Source organism: Mastomys coucha, unplaced genomic scaffold, assembly GCF_008632895.1.
Source record: "Mastomys coucha isolate ucsf_1 unplaced genomic scaffold, UCSF_Mcou_1 pScaffold1, whole genome shotgun sequence".
Lineage (NCBI taxonomy): Eukaryota > Metazoa > Chordata > Mammalia > Rodentia > Muridae > Mastomys > Mastomys coucha.
Genome location: NW_022196891.1, coordinates 82,829,990 through 82,848,866, shown reverse-complemented (window position 1 = coordinate 82,848,866; position 18,877 = coordinate 82,829,990).

Below are 18,877 nucleotides of genomic sequence, written 5' to 3'. Positions count from 1 at the left end.
GGATGGGGGCCTGATGTGGAGGGGATGGGGGCCTGATGGGGAGGGGGTGGGAGCCTGATGGGGAGGGGATGGAAAACTTGGCTGTGCGCTGAAGACTGTGGAGAGAAATGAGAAGGAGAAAAATGAAAATAATAGGAGGGAAAAGCTGCTAAACAAAGTCTAGTCCAAAGTCAGACTACACTGAGACTAGCAGAAGAGAGACAAAGGGAGATGCAACAAGAGTGAACTTTACTCACCGATCCAGTTCTCTTCGGGAGAAGGGTAGGCTGACCCCAAGACAGGCTTCAAATTGGTAGATTAGGAGACTAGGCCTAAGAACTGGGCAAGCGCAGGCAAGTTAGTTACTAGAAGAGAAAAAAACAAATCTGGAATTCTCACCAACAGTTTCTAGCCACCATGCCCCAGGAATGGTTCTGGAATGCCTAGAGACAGAGTAAGGCAGAGCCCGCCTGCCCTGGGATTCCACTAATGTGCTTTAAATCAAGACTGTGAGCTCACTTGGTTGTCTTTCTCTCTCTTGGTAATGGTAGACCCCAGCATGCTGGACTTCGGCAGAGTAAAACACTCTCCGTGTTTTCAATACCATTTGAGTCTGGGGTATCATTCTTCAGCAAATTGTGGACCCTTACATTTGGGGGTTCTTGTCCAGGATTCACTAGAGATCCCAAGACCCAAATAGTGGAGTGTTTTCCCAATATTCCGGGCACCTGGCTGTCTTTTGTCTTGTCCATATCTGTTTCCGTTTCCATTTAACCACTTTGGGTTTACCGCTGAGAGGGGCAAAGTGGACCTGTATTTTGTCATCTGACTAGGGGGAACAGGGGATGCTCCTGACTTCCTACCAGAAGCAGGAGAACTTGGTACCTCTTCTCTGGATTCTGAACTGACTGTGGATCTATGGGCCGGCGTGTGCAGGGAGGAGGACCACCTGGGGCAGCCTTCTGGTTTTGGTTTTGTCTTCCTGGGAATGTCCTTCTGTGTCTGTGTCTGTGTGTATGTGTGTGTGTGTGTGTGTGTGTGTGTGTGTGTGTGTGTGTGTGTGTTCTGTTTGTGCTTTTTTGTCCTCTCATACAAGTTATTCTTTGATTCCTAGGATGGCAGGCACAACACACACCCCAGGGCCTGGGACTTTCCACCTCCACATCATTTACAGGGTAAAGGTTTGGTTTATGAAGCTTGGGGCCACCCAGACCAAGTGACACATATCACCACATGGCAATGACTGGTTTAGAAGCCCCTTGATTGGATGAGGCCTTTTTTGTTATGGGCCTCACCGCTCCCCACCCTTCTTCCTCTAAAGGAGGCTAAGCCTCAGCCCCTGTCTTGTTCCCCTCGTCTGCTCCGGGGGAGGATCTCTGTCCCCCTCCTCATGTTCCTGCCCCTGCCCAACCAGCACAGGCAGAGGGAGGAGTAGTCCCTGACTCCTCTGACTCTCCAGGCTACGGGACCCACAGGGGAGACAGTTCATGGTATATGTGCCCTTTGCCAGTAATGATCTTTACAACTGGAAGGTGGAGAACTCCCCATTTTTAAGAAGACCATCAGCTCTCACAGGTCTTCTAGATTTGATCATCCTGACTCACCAGCCCACCTGGGACATCTGTTAGCAACTGCTCCAGGTCCTCTTCATGATGAAGGAGAGAGAGGATCATGGGAGCCACCTGGAAATTGGTTCCAGGAGCAAATGAGGTCCACTCAAGTTCAGGCAGATATCCATGCAGCCTTTCCTTTGACTAGACCTGACTGGGATTTTAACACTGCTGAAGGTAGGGAGAAGCTCTGGGTCTACTGCCAGATCCTGATGGAGATGGGGGAGTCCTTCAAGAGGCTGCCAGAGGGCCCACAAATTTATCCAAGGTGATTCAGGTGATGCAGGGAGAGAGTGAGAACTCTGGGGAACATCTAGGAAGACTCTTTGAAGCCTGTAGGACCCACACAGCTTTTGACCCAGAAGCCAGACAGCATCAGTCAGCTGTGAACCAAAGTGCCCCTCACATCCCTCGGAAGCTTCAGCCAATTAAATGGTTTTGAGGCCTGCCTCTGGTACCCAAAAGTCAGCCTCTATTTGCCTTTGAATAGCAAGACTTGGAGAGAGCATTTTCAAGGAAAAACTGATTTGGACATACTTGCCTCGAGGATTCAAGAACTCACTCCCCCACCCCCACCCCCGCTTTGAGGAGGCACTGCATGAGAACTTGGGTGAGTTCTGGTGGGCCTACCACCAAATGACAGTGCTCCAGAATGTACTGTGGACCCCCAACTAGGAGACATGCCAGGAAGCCACACGAGACCTGCTACAGGAGCTGAGTGAACTTGGCTGCCGTGTCTGTTAACTTGAGGTCCCCTGTCTGGGGTACATATTCCTGGGGGGGCCAAGGCATGCTGTCAGATGCCCCAGAAGCAAACCTTCCTCAACATCCCAGTCCTGTCAACCAGAAGGCAAGCAGGGGAAATTCTGGGATCTGCAGGATTTTGTAAACTTTGGGTGCCAGGGTTCACTGAGATAGCCAAACTGTTATATGAGGACACCACGGACTAAGAAAAAAAAATAGAATGGACCCCTGAGATGGACTTGGCTTTTAAGACTCTAGGAAGAGCCTTGTTGGAGGCACCAGCCTTGGCCCTCCTGGATATTCACAAACCTTCCCACCTGTATGCGGATCAGAGAAAGGGGATAGCAGAGGGGGTGCTCAGCCAATCTTTGGGACCATGGAGAAGACCTATGGCTTATTTATCTAAGAAGCTGGAACCGGTAACCTAAGGATGGCCAGACTGCCTCTGGATCATAGCTACCACTGCCCTGCTAGTCAAGGATGCTGACAAAATAACCATGAGGCCGGAACTGGTTATCACCGCCTCCCCCCATGCTATTGAGGGGACCCTGAAGAATCCACCCAGCTGGTGGCCGTCCAACACCAGACTTGCATCTTCAAGCTTTACTTTTGAATTCCCCCTTGCATGAGATATAATGCATCATCTACCCTAAACCCAGCCACCCTGCTACCTGACCCATCCTCAGACGTGCAGCATGACTCTGGGGCACATCCAAAACATCATGCTGGGCTTGGCTGGCATACCCTGGTCAGATGAGAAATGTATCTACTTCATGGGTGGGAGCAGCTTCATCCAGAATGGAATCAGATAGGCAGGGGTGGCTGTAATGGAATTGAACTCTGTTATTTGGACAACTGCTTTGCTGCTGGGAACTTCAGCCCAGAAAGCTGAACTGAAGTGTCTAACCCAGGCTTTAAAACTGGCAAAAGGAGCCATAGCTAGCATTTACACTGAGAGCAGATAGGATTACTGACTGCTTAAGGAAAAAAAATTAAAAATAAGGAAGGGATACTTGCTTTATTGGAGGCATCAGGGCTTCCTCTCAGAGTGACCATAATTCATTGCCCCAGGCATCAGAAAGGGACATCAGAGACAAAGCCAAAAGGGAAGCTGCCCAAGCTTCCACTGCCAACATCCTGGTAGCTTTGTTGCCCTCTGCACTCCCAGACATCCCTGAATATACCGATGAAGACAAATGACATCAGGTGAAAGGAGTTGACAGAAGAGACGGGTGGTTGCTGACCTCTGAAGGCCACACCATCCTATCTAAGGAGTTTACTAAGCCACTCATCCATCAGATTCATCAAGCTTCACACCTGGGTCACTGAAAACTGAAGGAACTGCTGTGAGGGGCAAGGTATAAAATATTTGACTTAGGACAGTTGGTTGATCAGGTAATCTCAGACTGTGCCACCTGCCAGGCTATGAAGTCCTCAGGCCCCAATCAAGGATCTGCTCCAGGAACCAGAATCAGGCATCAATGGCCAGGGGCTAATTGGGAAATAGAGTGAGTATACAGACATAAAACCAGGAACATATGGATACAAGTATTTGCTAGTTTTTAAAGATACCTTTTCGGGATGGATGAAAGCCTATCCTACAAAGAAGGAGACGACCAACATAGTGGCAAAGAAACTTCTGGAAGACATCATACCCAGGTATGGTTTGCCTACCCTGCTTGGAGCTGACAATGGGCCAGCATTCATTCTCAGGTAACTGAATCTCTAGCACAGATTCTGGGACCAATTGGAAATTACAGTGTGCATACAGACTGTAGAGTCCAGGGCAAGTAGAGAGGACGAATCGGACCCTGAAGGAGGACTTAACCAAATTAAGCCTTGAAACTGGTGGTGACTGGGTATCTCTCCTACCTTCTGTCTTATACAGGGCTAGGAACACCTCCAATCCTTTAGGTCCTCCCCCTTTTGAGATCCTACATGGGAAGCCTCCTCCCATGCTGCCTAACCTCCAGTCTGATATCGTAGCTGAATATATGTTTTTAAAATGCTTGGGAGCCCTCCATAGGGTCCAGAAGGTTTATGAGTCCACTCCTTCCCCTAGTCCCCATTGCTTCGAACCAGGTGACAAAGTCTGGATTAAGAGATGTAACCACAAGACTCTGGAACCTTGCTGAAAAAAGGGCATCACACCATGATCCTGACCACTCCTATGGCTGGTGAGGTGGAAAGGAAGGGGCAGGAAGATGGCAAGAACCAGAGTTCCAAGAAGACCAGAGCAAAAGCTTGTCTTGTGGGCATGACAGGGCCTCTGCACTCATGACCTCACAGCCCCTGTGGTTGCCTGCTCAACACTGGCATAAGGTCAAGCCAATCAACATTCCAGCATGGAATAGCCAAGGGTTCATGAGGCCCATCTCCAACTGAGGAGCTATGAGCAGTTGATGGATCTGGAGAACGGAGAGTCAATTGTACTCATGGGTGTGGATCTCAGTAGGCTGGTCATGCTTCAGTGGATATCCCCACAACCACAAGTTTAGAGACAGCCAAAACTGGAGTCAGTGGCTTGTGCAGTTGACACTGTTTAAAGGAGAGCATGAAGTAGGGGAGTAGAGAGATAGGAGTAGATATAGGAATGAAGGGGAGGAACTAGGGGTTAATACGATCAAAATACAATGTATGGAATTCTCAAAGAACTAATGAAAGTCGTTAACAAAGCTCAAAAGAGAAGAAGGATTTAAGTTTTGCTGTTGGCATCTACCTATAGAGAGGTGAACTAGCCCTGCTCTCTCCCACATGGGAGCATCGTACCCAAAGCACACAAGCCATTCTCCATTATGTTTTTCTGATATGAGAAGAATTTGAGGAGATATTCCCCAGCAGACTAGGTCACCCTTGTTATTATAGCTCAGGTAATTTTCTGTAAAATATGAGGAGCTCTCAGCAGGAGCAAATATGTATAGAGGGTCCTGATTTGGCCACGGAATATTTATATGTTTTATCATCCGTAGGCTTTGCAGGCCTGGGTTTCCTCCTGGGGCACACTGTTAATATTTCAACTTCTTCACATGCTACATGGAGACAGAATTTGTTTGAATGGGCAAATACTGCAATGTTATCCCATAGATACAAGGTTTTCAGCTAGGCGAACTGTGAAAGCTGGGGGCCTTCTGCAGGATTTGGTAACCTTATGCAAATAATTAATCCCAGTGAAGCCCTCTTAAGTGCTCTGTGTTACTAGAGGACTACTCTTTAGACCATGAGGGGCATTAACCTGACTCAGGGGAACTCAGAGAAAGTTCACCCATAGAGACAGAAGCAATGTAAGTGTAAGGTGTCAAACGTTAGATACCAGCTGACTACAAACATGAATGCAGCTCAAGTTTCAAAGTGCCAGGACTTGCTTTCTCTTCCTCTTATCATTGCTATTTTTTGTTGTTGTTGTTGTTTTGTTTGTTTGTGTTTCAAGACAGGGTTTCTCTGTGTAGCCCTGGCTGGCCTGGAACTCACTCTGTAGACCAGGCTGGCCTCGAACTCAGAAATCTGCCTGCCTCTGCCTCCCAAGTGCTGGGATTAAAGGCGTGCACCACCACTACCTGGCTGTCATTGCTTTTCTTGAGATGTTTCTTTGTCTCTTAAGTTTCTTCCACAGAAATTTGAAGCATGGTCCCTGGCCACTCACAGGCATCATTGTCTGCCCCAGTACAAATGTTCAAGTAAAGGGTTCTGATTGGTTTATATGTAGCAAACACTCATGCCCTATGTGAAAAATAATCTTGGCATCACTCTAACAGAATCTTCCCTGATGCTGGGGATGTCTTCTCGATTTGGGTGCCACTTGGTGTCGTATAAGCAATGCTTCATAAGCCATCGAGGATGTAGTAAACTACTGTGCACATCCCAGTTGGCTTATTTGTGAGAGAATACCTCCAGATCAACCACACATCTCTTTCCTAAAATGGGGAAAAGAGGCCAGGTGTGGCGGCTTACACCTGTCACACCAGCACTGGGGTGGTCAAAGCAGGGGATCATGATTCCAAGATCAGCCTAGGCTATATGGCAAGTTTGTGGCCAGCCCTAGGTATATAAGTTAAGACCTTGTCTCAAGAAGCCAAAGTCTAGGGTATACACACACAAATAAGATTTAAAAATTTTAAGAAACAAAATGGGGAAAATAAGTCCTTTCTCAAAAGAAATGTATGCAGCAATATAGCTGGGTCTTAACATATAACATATAACATATAGGGCTGGGTGGTAGTGGCGCATGCCTTTAATCCCAGCACTTGGGAGACAGAGGCAGGTGGATTTCTGAGTTCGAGGCCAGCCTGTTCTACAGAGTAAGTTCCAGGACAGCCAGGGCTATACAGAGAAACCCTGTCTCGAAAAACAAACAAACAAAAAACAAAACAAACAAACAACAACAAAAAAAAACCCATATAACATATAGATGAAAGAAACCGGTAGAAGATGAGAACGAAGCTAATTATTTTATATTATGAAATTCTGGGGAAAGCAAAACTATCTCATGGCTGCAGAAACACAATCAGAGATTGTCTAAGGAGACCCAGTAGAGGGCATTGAGTGAAAAATGAATAAGGGGATGTTCTGGAAAAATAAGAAGATTCCAGAACTATCTTGACTCTGGAGCAGGAGGGAGTTACATGATATATGTAATTATTGAAAGTCATTAACTCCTAGACTTAAAAAGTGAGGATTTTATTTTATATGGGTTACGCTTCAACAGAAATTGAGTTTGTATCTTAAAGTACATTTTTCTCAGAAGTTCAAGGCAAGCATCAAATGAAACATGGCACATCAAAGAACTTTCTAAACATAAAATGATACGTATGCACTACTCTTTCTTATTCTAGTTAGCAATGCCTGGCGAGTTTGCTCAGTTAGATGAAGATGCTAACATAGCTAACCTTGAATCAGATTCTATCTTCTCAACCACTTTAGCCGTTGAACATAGCTTCTATTTGCTCCTTTTTTTTATTACAAGAGTTCTGTAATTTAAATCCAGATGATATGGCTTTCAAAGTTCCACCAAGCCTTGGTATGGCTTCTCACATTTGCTCTGTAGGGAAGTGCAACTTGTGACAAGGACAAAGCCCACAAACCAGATAAGCTGCCACTAAGAACTTCTCCCCCTGCAGTCAGTCAAGGGTTCAGAGCTGGGTAAGCCTAACCCCTGTGGCTTCCAGTTATTTACTGATGCTTAATAAACCATAAACCGCCTCAAGACTTAGGGATTAAGACAGCCTGATTTGTTATTTCGTGGCTCTGTAGGTTGGCTGGAGTCAGTTGGTCCCTTTCCAGTGGTGTCAGCTGGGATCAGCCACATGGCTGCATTCAGCTAGGAGCTCCGAGAGGGTTGGAACACCCAAGATCATAGACACACATATTTGGCATCTCAGTTAAAAAGGCCCCAGTGGCCAAGAACTGGTTGAGCCTCCCTTACTCCACATGCATAGTCTAACACAAACTTTTTTTTTCAACAACATCCAGATATGTACTTCAAATGAAAACAAAATAGTATTTGAACAATTTGTAAAAAGCTACCCATGAAGCTAGAGAAGATAGGGGACCAGCCTGCATCTTGATGGCAGTAGGCCATTTGTGTAAGACTTGGGGAAAACTGTTGGAAGACATCTTTGTCGACAACCTACCATCTGCTGACCTTTTGGGTCCTCAAGCCTACTGTGGACAATTAAATTCCAGGTCATCGGCTAAATAAAAAACACTGCAGACTTCAAAATGCAGCATCTAGGAAAAGAATTCTTAAGTATCTACTATGTGCTGACTCCCTGGTGTGAGGGACACCGTAGGAAGATGCCCTATGCCATGTTGATGGCTGACTTGCCAAGGTGAAATTCCAGGAATTTCATCAAATCGCATGAAGAAGAGTTCCCGTCTACATTACTACACTTTTAGGACCAAATACTTTCTCCTCTGGCACATCTTCCTTTTGTAGGTCAAAGTCCTTTTGCTTTTCATGGAAAACTAAGCCACAGAATAAACCAATAGAGACTAATTGCTCTATCCATGAATATTAAGGCAAGTTTGGTATGAAAGGTGAAGAGAGGTCCTTATTGGGCTGGAGAGATGGCTCAGCTGCTAAAGGCTAGGCTCACAACCAAAAATATAAGAGAGTTCCTTATTATTCTGTTAATTGTTGTGTTAGAGTCTTCAGTCCATCCCACTCCACATAAGTAAGCATTCGCTGCTGTATCACAGGCACACAGGAACATCCCTTTACATGCATTCTCTCCAGGTCCAATGATGCTTCAAGGATGCTAACCTGTTGTCACAAACCTAAAGTCAGAGTTCAAATTGGTTTAGCTCTGAAGATATTTAGGACCAGGAAGATGGAAGAAGCCCTTTAGAATAGCACATTTGCAAACAGAAGTTGGAGGGCCCTTTCGTTCAAGTCTGTGGAGTCCTTGCTGGGTGCTAGTCTGCCTCAATCGCCACTGCCTTCTTCTGCCAGGTCTCTCCCAACATTTTGGTTCCTTTGAACCAGGTGTACTTTTCCCTTTCTCCAACCCAGATCTTGATCCAATCCCTTAAGGATTGAGGGAATCACAAAGGAGTGTTAGAGACTGGCAGCAGCTCTGTTACCGTCAATCATAAGACATGGCTTTTGGTTCTCAGAGCAGAAACAAACCCCAAAGTCATGAAGCTCAAATACCATTGAGCAAAGGCGGGGGGGGCGGGGGGAAACGTCCCAAAGCCCAGCTTCTGCTCCATCTCCCTCCAGTCTTACATATGTAGCCTTTATCTGCACATCAAATGCATTTGATGGTTTCGCAAACCCTACTTGCTCCTGGAAACTTGCTTTTTTTTGTAAGGCTTAGTGAATGGATGTCAAGAGACACATCCGAAGAGAGCACTTAATTCCTTGTGGAAACAGGCCATCGAAACGCCCTCATTTGTTTGAGTCAGAGGCCTCTCTACAGAACGTCGGGTTCTGGGAATTGATCAAATCCAACAGCATGGGAGGCAGATGAGGTCAAGGTCGCCGCAGCCCTGCATGGCTAGGAGTCAGCTAACTGTTGCTGTGTGGGTTTCTTTTAACGATGTGCAGTGGGCTAATAAACAGAACATGCTTGAGTTTTGGAAAATGAATGAAGCCTAGTACTGGAAGATTCTTGGGTGGAGTGTGGTAACCCTCTCCTGAGCCAAGGATGGGACCTCTGAGGTTTCTCGTGGAAACTGTAATATTTGTGGATTCTAAAATAGAGAAATTGGCCAAATCTTAGAAGCTAAATGTGAGTGACTCATTTGGGTTAGGTACCTCCCAGGCCACATAAACAACCCTGGGCCATTGTCAGTGCTGGAAGTGTCCTTAGGTGAGCTCTGACAATTTGGTTTCAAATTTTAGTGACCCCGTGGCAGAATTGACTGGATTCACTCTTTTCTCCTTGGCCTTGAAACCAGTGATAAATAAGAGTGTCTTCCTCAGATGTGACAGTAGAAAGTGGGGGCCCTGTAGCCATCGGAACACGTGGCACCTAGCTCTGTATTCAGGCTTCGCTATATGCATTGCATACAAGTGTAGGTAGAGGAGCAATGTTAAATGCTGTGCTCACTTTAGACAGAGGTGTCAGATTCAATGGTAGTGGAATGAAACCTGCCTCCTCGCAGGGTAAATCATGCAGGTTTATCTCATTGTTGTAAAAACCAAATCACTCCCTGAGCAATGGGGTGGTATGCTCAATATATATCATGCTATCAGTGAGAAGAGGCCCAATGTCACTTGAACTGTTAGGAAAGGGGTAGTTTAGCCTTCCTGTAGGCCGGAAATGAAGATTTCAGGTGCCCAATAACCTTACCTCCCAATCACATCTTTGATGAGTACCAGTTGTCTATGCTCCAGGAATGGTGACTGGGAACCCTTTCTAGGTGACCCAATAGTTTCATTCTTTTATCTTAGTCAATGTCCTCTGTGTATTCCAGATGGCTGCCCAGCCAGACATGTATATGTCTTCATGACGGAATGCGAAATAGGCAAAGACCATGATGGGTAAGATACAAACTCCAAGGCTGAGGCGGCAGAGGCTCTGTGGGATCCTTTGGCATAAGTGTTTCAAAAGAAATCAGTACCCAATCCTAAAAGAGACTCAGCCAATGTCCGGCAGTAACAGCAATGCATTATCCATTCCCTACGAAATGTTTTCAGGAGACACTCAGCGGAATACACTGTAGCACTGAGGCAGGTTCTGTGGGCAGTTTCCTTAAAGGGTGGCAAGTCCTTAGGCTCTTTTAGGATAAGAAAAATTAAATCAGCCCTATGAATCAATAAGCAAGTCAATTTACATAAGCACTATGCTGGTGAACAAATTACGAGACCAATGAAAAATGTCACCCAACTACGATTATAATCAAAAGCAAAAATAAAAGTTGGAATATATTGTCTGTGTCTGGAACATCAGTACCCTTAATTTTGATGAAAATGGCAAACAATAAAAGAGTCAATCAAATACACACTAAGGAACAGAGCGCGGAGCTCATAGCAGGTAGTCGGGGGAACCAAATGGGTTTTATGTCTTGCTTCTGGTATATCATGGTGGAGTTAAATGAAATCTTGTTGCATTATGTCACTACAATCAGACTCAGCCAGGGAATTGTGCCCCCAGGTCTATAATCCCAGACTTTAGGAGGCTGAAACAGGAGAATCGGGAGTTCAAGACCAAGCTGAGCTCCACAGTGAGACCCTGTCTCAAAGTAGGTAAGTACATAAGTGCCTGCATACATACATGAAGGCATACACACACATATGTATTCATAGGTACAAGCATGCATGCAGTCATACTCACATGCATACATCTATGCATCCATAAAGCTAGACTCAACTCCTCCCCTCAGATCGGTGACGATTCCTAATCTTCAGCCAGAGGCACTTCGAAAGAAATGGTGGACTTTCTGAGAACTAACACTTAGTGCTCTTTTTCTTTTGTTCTTTGATGGTTTCTTCTGGTCCTGTGAGGAACTCTTTCTTCTACTTATCTCCAGAAGCTGAGAGACTTGGCCCCTCATCCCCCACCCCCCCACACACACACACATGAACAGCTTAAGAACTCCAGAGGGGGGAAGCTCTGAGGATGCTGTGAAGGCTTTCTGCTCCTTGATTTTCACATCAGTGGGTATAAATAGACCGCATTTGAAAAGGCAAGTCCCCCTGCCCCTCCCAACCCCCACAAAAAGTCAAAAGATAGAAAAATACAGAAGCTAAAAATAAACAACTGGAAGAGAAACGTCCCTGTAATTTCAGCTTTCAAACGCAAGGCTGAGCAATCAAGGAAAGTATTTTTACTGCCTTGTCAATATTTTTCCTGGAAGCGCCTGTAAACAGCCTGTGTTCAGCTCTGGATGGCGTGTGCCTTGTAGGCTTAGGTGTCTCTGACCACAGAATAACTTTATCCCGAAGAACCAGAGCAGACAGGAACTCTGGTCTCAGCATTCCCTGCAAATAAGAATACATGGAAATAGATTTACTTAAAAAAAAAAATTTTAAAAGGCTCAGAGCCATAGGAAAGACAATTGGGTTCCCTTGGAGAACTGTGATTTCTCATGCAACTCTTTGTGGCGATCCCTTCACAAAGTCAAAGACAGATCATGCTTTCCTGAGCCCATCTGAATCCATTTTCTTACTCCGATTAGTGTGGAATGCCCAACGATCCACACGGGAAAGCCAAGAGAGTTTGTCCCTCTGAAAAATGTTGAGTTTTCATTTATTTATCCTGTGGGTGAAAAACTCACCAGCTTCTGTGTCCTCTAAATTCATAGCCAAGAGCGACAGGAGATCCAAATGCTGAACTGCATGCTAGTGAGGGAAACACGATCTTAGGGGCTCTTAAGCACACGTGGGTCTCCAGTTCTAGCTGCCCTGGGGGATTTTTGTAGGCCCAAACCCCTGCATTTCAGACAAGGGGAGCAGCATGCGGTATTGCCTGGCCGGTGGCTCAGTCAACTGGCCCTCCCCTCTGCTGGCTGATTTATTAGGTTCTGCTGATCTCTCTGCTTAAGGAAAATCCATCACTTGACAATCAGGCTATCTCCCTCCCATCCTCCCACCCTGTAGATCTGTGATTATTTGATGCTGGGTGGAAGGTGGGTGCTGGGAACCGTCAGGGGAAACTAACAGCATGCTAGATGCTCGTTCATCACCCTGAAGGCCAGGGATGCAGTGTGTGCCTTCCTGTCAGACTTGACTAATAGGGCCTCGGTCTGGACCTGGCCACCACCGTGCAGTCAGCAAACCTCACAGGGAAGATTGCTCATTCTCTCCTCCAAAAGGGCCCCACACGGACCGACATCTCCCTTTATCTGATTGCCTCTGACTAAAAAGCTCTGAAAGGTTACTTGGACAATAGAAGCCCATAATTTTACCTCTTGGGAAAGAAAAATATTACCCGCAAGGGAAAATACCTATTATTCTTGAAGACTGCTTGACGGCTCCTCATTTCATTGACCAGCTCAAACTTGCACCAAAAACCCAGTCAGTTTTAAGGCAAATAAAAGCCAATTGAAAATTGATTTTAAGATATTATGTAGATTGGAACTATAGAGTTCTCTAAGAAGATAGGACATAATGTTTCCTATGGGTCACTGACTTCATATAACTTTGGGGGAAAAGGGAAGAGGGGTGTCAAGAAACCAGATTGCAAAGATGAATAGGACTTTCTTGATATTTTTAAACAAGGTAAAGTATGGGTAGAAATGAATAAATAAATAAATAGTGGGCAGCGTGTTTTGTTTCCTGCCATGCTAAGGCCGTCAGTTCTGTGTCCATCCTTCCTGGCAGTATCTGAGATGACTACACTGTGGGCCAGTTTGTCCTCCTGGCTTGACACATCCACGGCTGGTTTCTCCCAAGATGTCTGCAAGAAGTAAGCAGACGCAAGTGACAACTTTTTTGTTTGTTTTTGGTTTATTTTTGCTTTTTTTTGTTTTGTTTTGTTTTGTTTTCTGTCCACTTGCCCCCAGAGTCTTAAGCCTGGACCTGTTACTTTCTACAACCACAAAAACAGATGTTTTCTTTTCTTAGTTTTTTTTTTCACTTCTTCTCACTCTTGCAACTTCACAGATGAATCAGTCTACAATGCTGTCTGCAGTGTGGAGATGTGCCAGGCACTTACAGAGCAGAAGGTTTGGCCAAATGAACCATTTATCTCACCCTCCTCCTCCGTGGTGAATGCCCCCTGAGGATCCATTTGCATCCTGTCACTGACTGCTGGGGGTCTGGTCCCCAGCAAGACAGATGGGCTTCTAGAAGACCTGACTGGAGACAAGAGATCAAGGTTTATCTAAACCAGTTGTGGGAGACATTGCTTGCATCTGATCCTCATCTGACGTCAGAGTCTATCCTGAGGCTCGGCCCAAGTGGGGCGTCTAAGGCTCAGCATCCTTAGCTATCAGAAAACCCAAGCTAGACTCTAAGTGAGACTAGTCATGGAGCCCTGGGTTCCATGGTTCGCCATTAGAGAAGCCTGGGTGGAGGGGAACATATGTCTTTCCCCCAAATCACAATTCATTCTCTCATGGCGTCTGTCCCTCCCACTGACTGGAGCTTTAACCAAAAAGGTTGCATGTCCCTACGTAACCTGTCTGGACCCAAATACTGATCCATATAGTCCCTAAAAGGACTTTTCATTTGAAGGCATGCCAGAGTGGACACTTAACTATGACAATTGAGGATACATTTTTTTTTTATTTCAACTGCACTGAGAGCCATCAGTAAAACAAATTACCAATGCATAGGAATGAAAAGCAAATGAAGCATTTGTGGAGAATTTAAACCAGAGATACTTCACGAATCCCTCCAATGATCTGGAATTAAAGAAACCAATAAATAACCATTATTCCAAAAGTAGATTTTAAAGGAAATTTTGGAAGAATGTAAGCTATGAGAAACAGTTAAACTATAATGTAATCAAATGCATTGGGTGCTGTAGCAAGGCTTTTATAATTTATGGCATGAAGAAAGGAGGCAGGGATGGCACCTCTCACCGCTCACCCAGCAGAGAATAACAAAGGGATGCTGGAAATCATTTTAGGCTCATAACTCAACAGTCTAGATAAAGTGGACTATGCCTTGAGAGACACAAACTACCAAAATTCACACAGGAAAAAAATGTTCCGAATAACTCTACCCCACTTTAAGAACCAAAACCTTTACACAAAGGAAGCTTCAGGCAAGAGTTATTTGGCTGGTGCAGTCAACAATCATTTAGAAAGAAATAGTATTAGTCCTTATAAATGCTAATAAAAACTGAGGGAAATAACTATTCCCCCAACCCATTTAGTGATGCTATTATTCTGATACCAAAACCAAAGATAGTATAAAATAAAAGTAGGCACCAGGGCCTGGGAGATGGCTTGGCAGTCAAGAATGATTATGCCCTTGTAGTGGACCCATGTTCAGTTCCCAGCAGCACAGCAGGTGGCTCACAAGTGCCTATAACTTCAGCTTTAGGGATCCAGGGATCCAACACCCTTCTCTGGCCTCTGCAGATACTTACACACATCACACACAGACACACACACACACACACACACACAAATAAAAATTTTTTCTTAAATAACAAAAGTACATGTCAATATCTTTCATGAATGCAAACATGGAAGGTCTTAAGAATATTAAGGATAAAATGTAGCAAAACAAAAGCAGATGATATATCATGACAAAATTTGTTCTAATCTAGACCAGCAAGAGGGCTCACTGAGCAAAGATGTTCTTTCAGAGTTCAGTTCCGAGAACCCACATTGGGCGGCTTATAACCATCTATAACCAGAGCTCCAGGGGATCTGGTGTCCTTTTTGGGCCTCCTTGGGCATTGTGGTCATATGGCACAAGACATGGAATTAGATACACCACACACACACACACACACACACACACACACACACACACACCATACACACACACACATGCATGCACACACAAATAAAAATAATTTAAAAATTCTTTTTAAAAGAATTCTGGGGAAGTAACAGTCAGTTTCCTTCACGAGTGTGGCCCCTGGAGGGCTGGCCATGTGCCTGTAGATGGCTTCACATCCATGCACATTTGGGTAGCACTAATTTTGGAGTTAGCAGGTTATAGTATAAAAGAAAGAGACTAAAAGAATATGAAGTAGGGAAGGAGACATGGAGAGAATTCTGGAGAACTGCAGGTAGCAGGGATTTAAAATGATCAAACATAGACAAATTTGAAATTCTCAAGCCATGCATTTTTTAAAATTGGAAATATATGTCATCGGAGGCCAATGGAGCTTTAGAAGACAGGGAAGAGTCTCACTCTCATGGATGATGTGGCAAGAGGCAGAGTGAGAAACAGAACAGCCTCAGAGGACAAGACTGGATGGCAGCATCTCTGGATGGAACTTGGGATGAACTGTTTAGGTGAGCAAAGAAAGTTTGTCCCTGGGGTGGAATCTATTCCTATTGAGGATTCTGTGGCAGCTGCTGAATTGATAACTCTGGGTTCAGAGTAGCTGGGCATGCTGGGAAACGGACAATCTCAGGACAGGAGAAGCAAACTCAGCTTGAGCTACAGAGCCTGGGCCATGGAGGCTCTCCCTCAAAACCAAGAGAAAACAAAAGACCAGAAAAAGATTTAGAACATTGCATACAACTCATTAGTAAAGCAAAGTGAGTCTCTGAAAGGAAGTCTACTATAAGCAAAGTTCCATTCAAGAGAATTGCATGCCGCTGGGAAATGCTTCACAAGAGAAAGACTCGATTAACATGACAAACCTCGCAGTTGTGGTATTTGTAGAAACTGCCCCCTCATCCCGGCCTGCCACAGCCACACCTCAATCAGTCCACAACCAGCAGCCTGAAGGCAAGACCTTCTGCCAGCAAATGAGCCCAGCACACTGGAGGCCCAAGGGATATGTAGCATTTTCCGCAAAGAAATAACTTTTAAGTGCTACAAACATACAGACAAAATGCTATTTTCACACATGATAGACTACATGCTAGTGTAAACATAAACTTTTATAACTACAGGGAAACACAAAAGTATTTTAACTATTTATTGAATGCTTCACTTTGCCACAGTGATCTACAGCCAAACTCGTGATATCTCTGAGGTGTACAAGGACTAAGTAAAGGATAGTTATGTACTCTTAAGAGATGCAAAAAGGAAATTGGTGAAATTCAAAATATTAGTGATAGAAAATATAAGGAAACTGTAAATAGTTGTATATTAGACCTGACTATAGACTTGAGATGGGGAAAGAGGAAGAGGAGGAAGAAGAATAGGAGCTAAAGGAGGAAAAAAAAGAAAGGGGAAAGAAGAAAGGAAAAATACTATCCATAATGCCCACACTTGCTGGTAAGAGTCTAAGTGTGCTCTCTCAAGGAAACTCTTTTGCATAATCTTAGATTCTTCATAGGCAAAACAATGCAATAAAAAGAACTTCAAGTAGACGTTCCATATGCTCCAGCTATACCACTCCATGTGTTGACCTGACGGACATGGAGTCAACATGTCCCAGAGATCTTTGCACATCGATCATGACAGCAACACTATTCCCAATGGCTACAACCTAGACTCAACATATGTATCCAATAAGAGCAATGGATAAGAAAATGTGACTTATACACACAGTGGGAAAGTGTTCAGCCATGAAAAAGAATGAAGTTCTGTGATTTGCATGAAAATTCATGTAACTGGAGACCATCATACTAAGCTGGGAGTCTCAGAAGAATGGAGAAGGAATCAGGGACCCACCGGTTACAGACTGGTGTCTAGCCTGGGGCAGGGGGAAAGGGTAACTCCAGCTGGTCTCAGTGGTGATTGTCCTTAGCTTGGCAGAGGTAGACTGGAAGCACAGTGAGGCCTTCTACGGGAGATTGTGTGGTTCAGTAGCTGAAGGCCTTTCCCATGGTCCCCACGGTGGTGGTAGATGAAAAAGACAGTCCATGCTTATCTATATTGCTTATTGGAAAATGGATGCATACTGTACCTACCAACTTCTCAGGGTAGGCATGAGATTAAATATCTTGTGTAGAGAGGAATGTATGAAAAGGGAAGCTTATTGGCTAAGCCCTCGGGGCCTCTAGATACCTCATTAGCATGAAGAACTCGATTCTGGGACTATATAACCACAAGTCACATTTCATGATGTGGGGAGTGTAGCATGTGTTCCAGGCCAGGAATCTGGCATGGAGCAGGGAATCTCCTAAGTCTCGGGTGTGTGCCCACCTTGTCTCCCAGGTCTCAGAACTGCTTTACCTTATCAAGCTTCCTGGCCTGGTTTTACCATCCCACAACTTGCTATAGTCACATAAAATTATACACTCACACATATGTGCATATGCACACATGTATGTGGGTAGATGCACATGTACACATTCACATACACACACACATACATACACATGCACACACACATACACACACACACACACACATCAAATGAGAATAGAGGTGAAATTGCCTGGAGAAACAAGAAGATTAAGGAGAGGAGGGAGGGAAGGAATAAAAGAGAGGAGAAAAAAAGAGACAAGAGGCAGAAAATATTCAACATACACATGCAAGAAAATGTTATAAGTAAATAAACAAGAAATGCAATGCATACCAGTTATAAAGAAAGAAAAACTGCTTCTATAGATGACATAGGTGTTGACATAAAGAATTCCAGAGACTCTACTAATATTTTTAATAGGTCAGTTTACCAAGATTATAGGATACAATGCCAATACAGAACAGCAGGTTGCATTTTTATATATTAACAACAATGGAATTTGATGGTTAAAAATATGTACTTATAATGGAAATGTTTTAAAAGGTATAAAACTTAAAATATGTGAAATTTATAGAAAAAGAAAAAATTTATAATATTGAAATAAGTGTAAAGGTGTAACTTATTTATAAATTGTAAGACTCAATATTAATGTCACCCCTCCAGATGGATCGCTAGATTGAATGCAGTCCCAGAAATCTCTTGTAGATGGTGTCAAGCTGGTTTCAGAATGTAACATACAGAAAGGCAAAGAAAACTGGACAGTAAAAGTATTTGTGCACAAAAATAAAATGAAAACCTTCTGTCTCATATTCAGACTTCTTACGGGCCAAAATCCCTTGTGAATAGACAGAATCCTCAACAAGACATGAGAAAATCAAGTCCAACAATATATAAACAGGATGAGAACAAAATCTGGTGGTATTTATCTCAGAAGTGCAAGATGGGAGACTGAGACTGTAAGATGCCAAGGTGCCTGTCACAAAGCCTGATGACCTGAGGTATCCTCAGACCTCCACACACACACACAGTGGCATGTGAAGGTCTTATGCTCTTTCTCTGTCTCTGTCTTTACATATTCTCTCTCTCTGTCTATCTGTCTCTCTCTCACACACACAGGGATCACACACACACATGCATTTTACAATAAACAAAAATATAAGAGTATCTTTCTGACTTTGAGTTAGGCAGCAAGTTTATTATGTGATGTAGAACACAACACGTTTTTAAAGATCGATTGTCATGGGCTCTTTCAAAAGTGAAACTGAAAGGCTGGAGAATCGTAGAATGTATAATGTATAACTTTTACCTAAAAGCAGGCATGGAAAA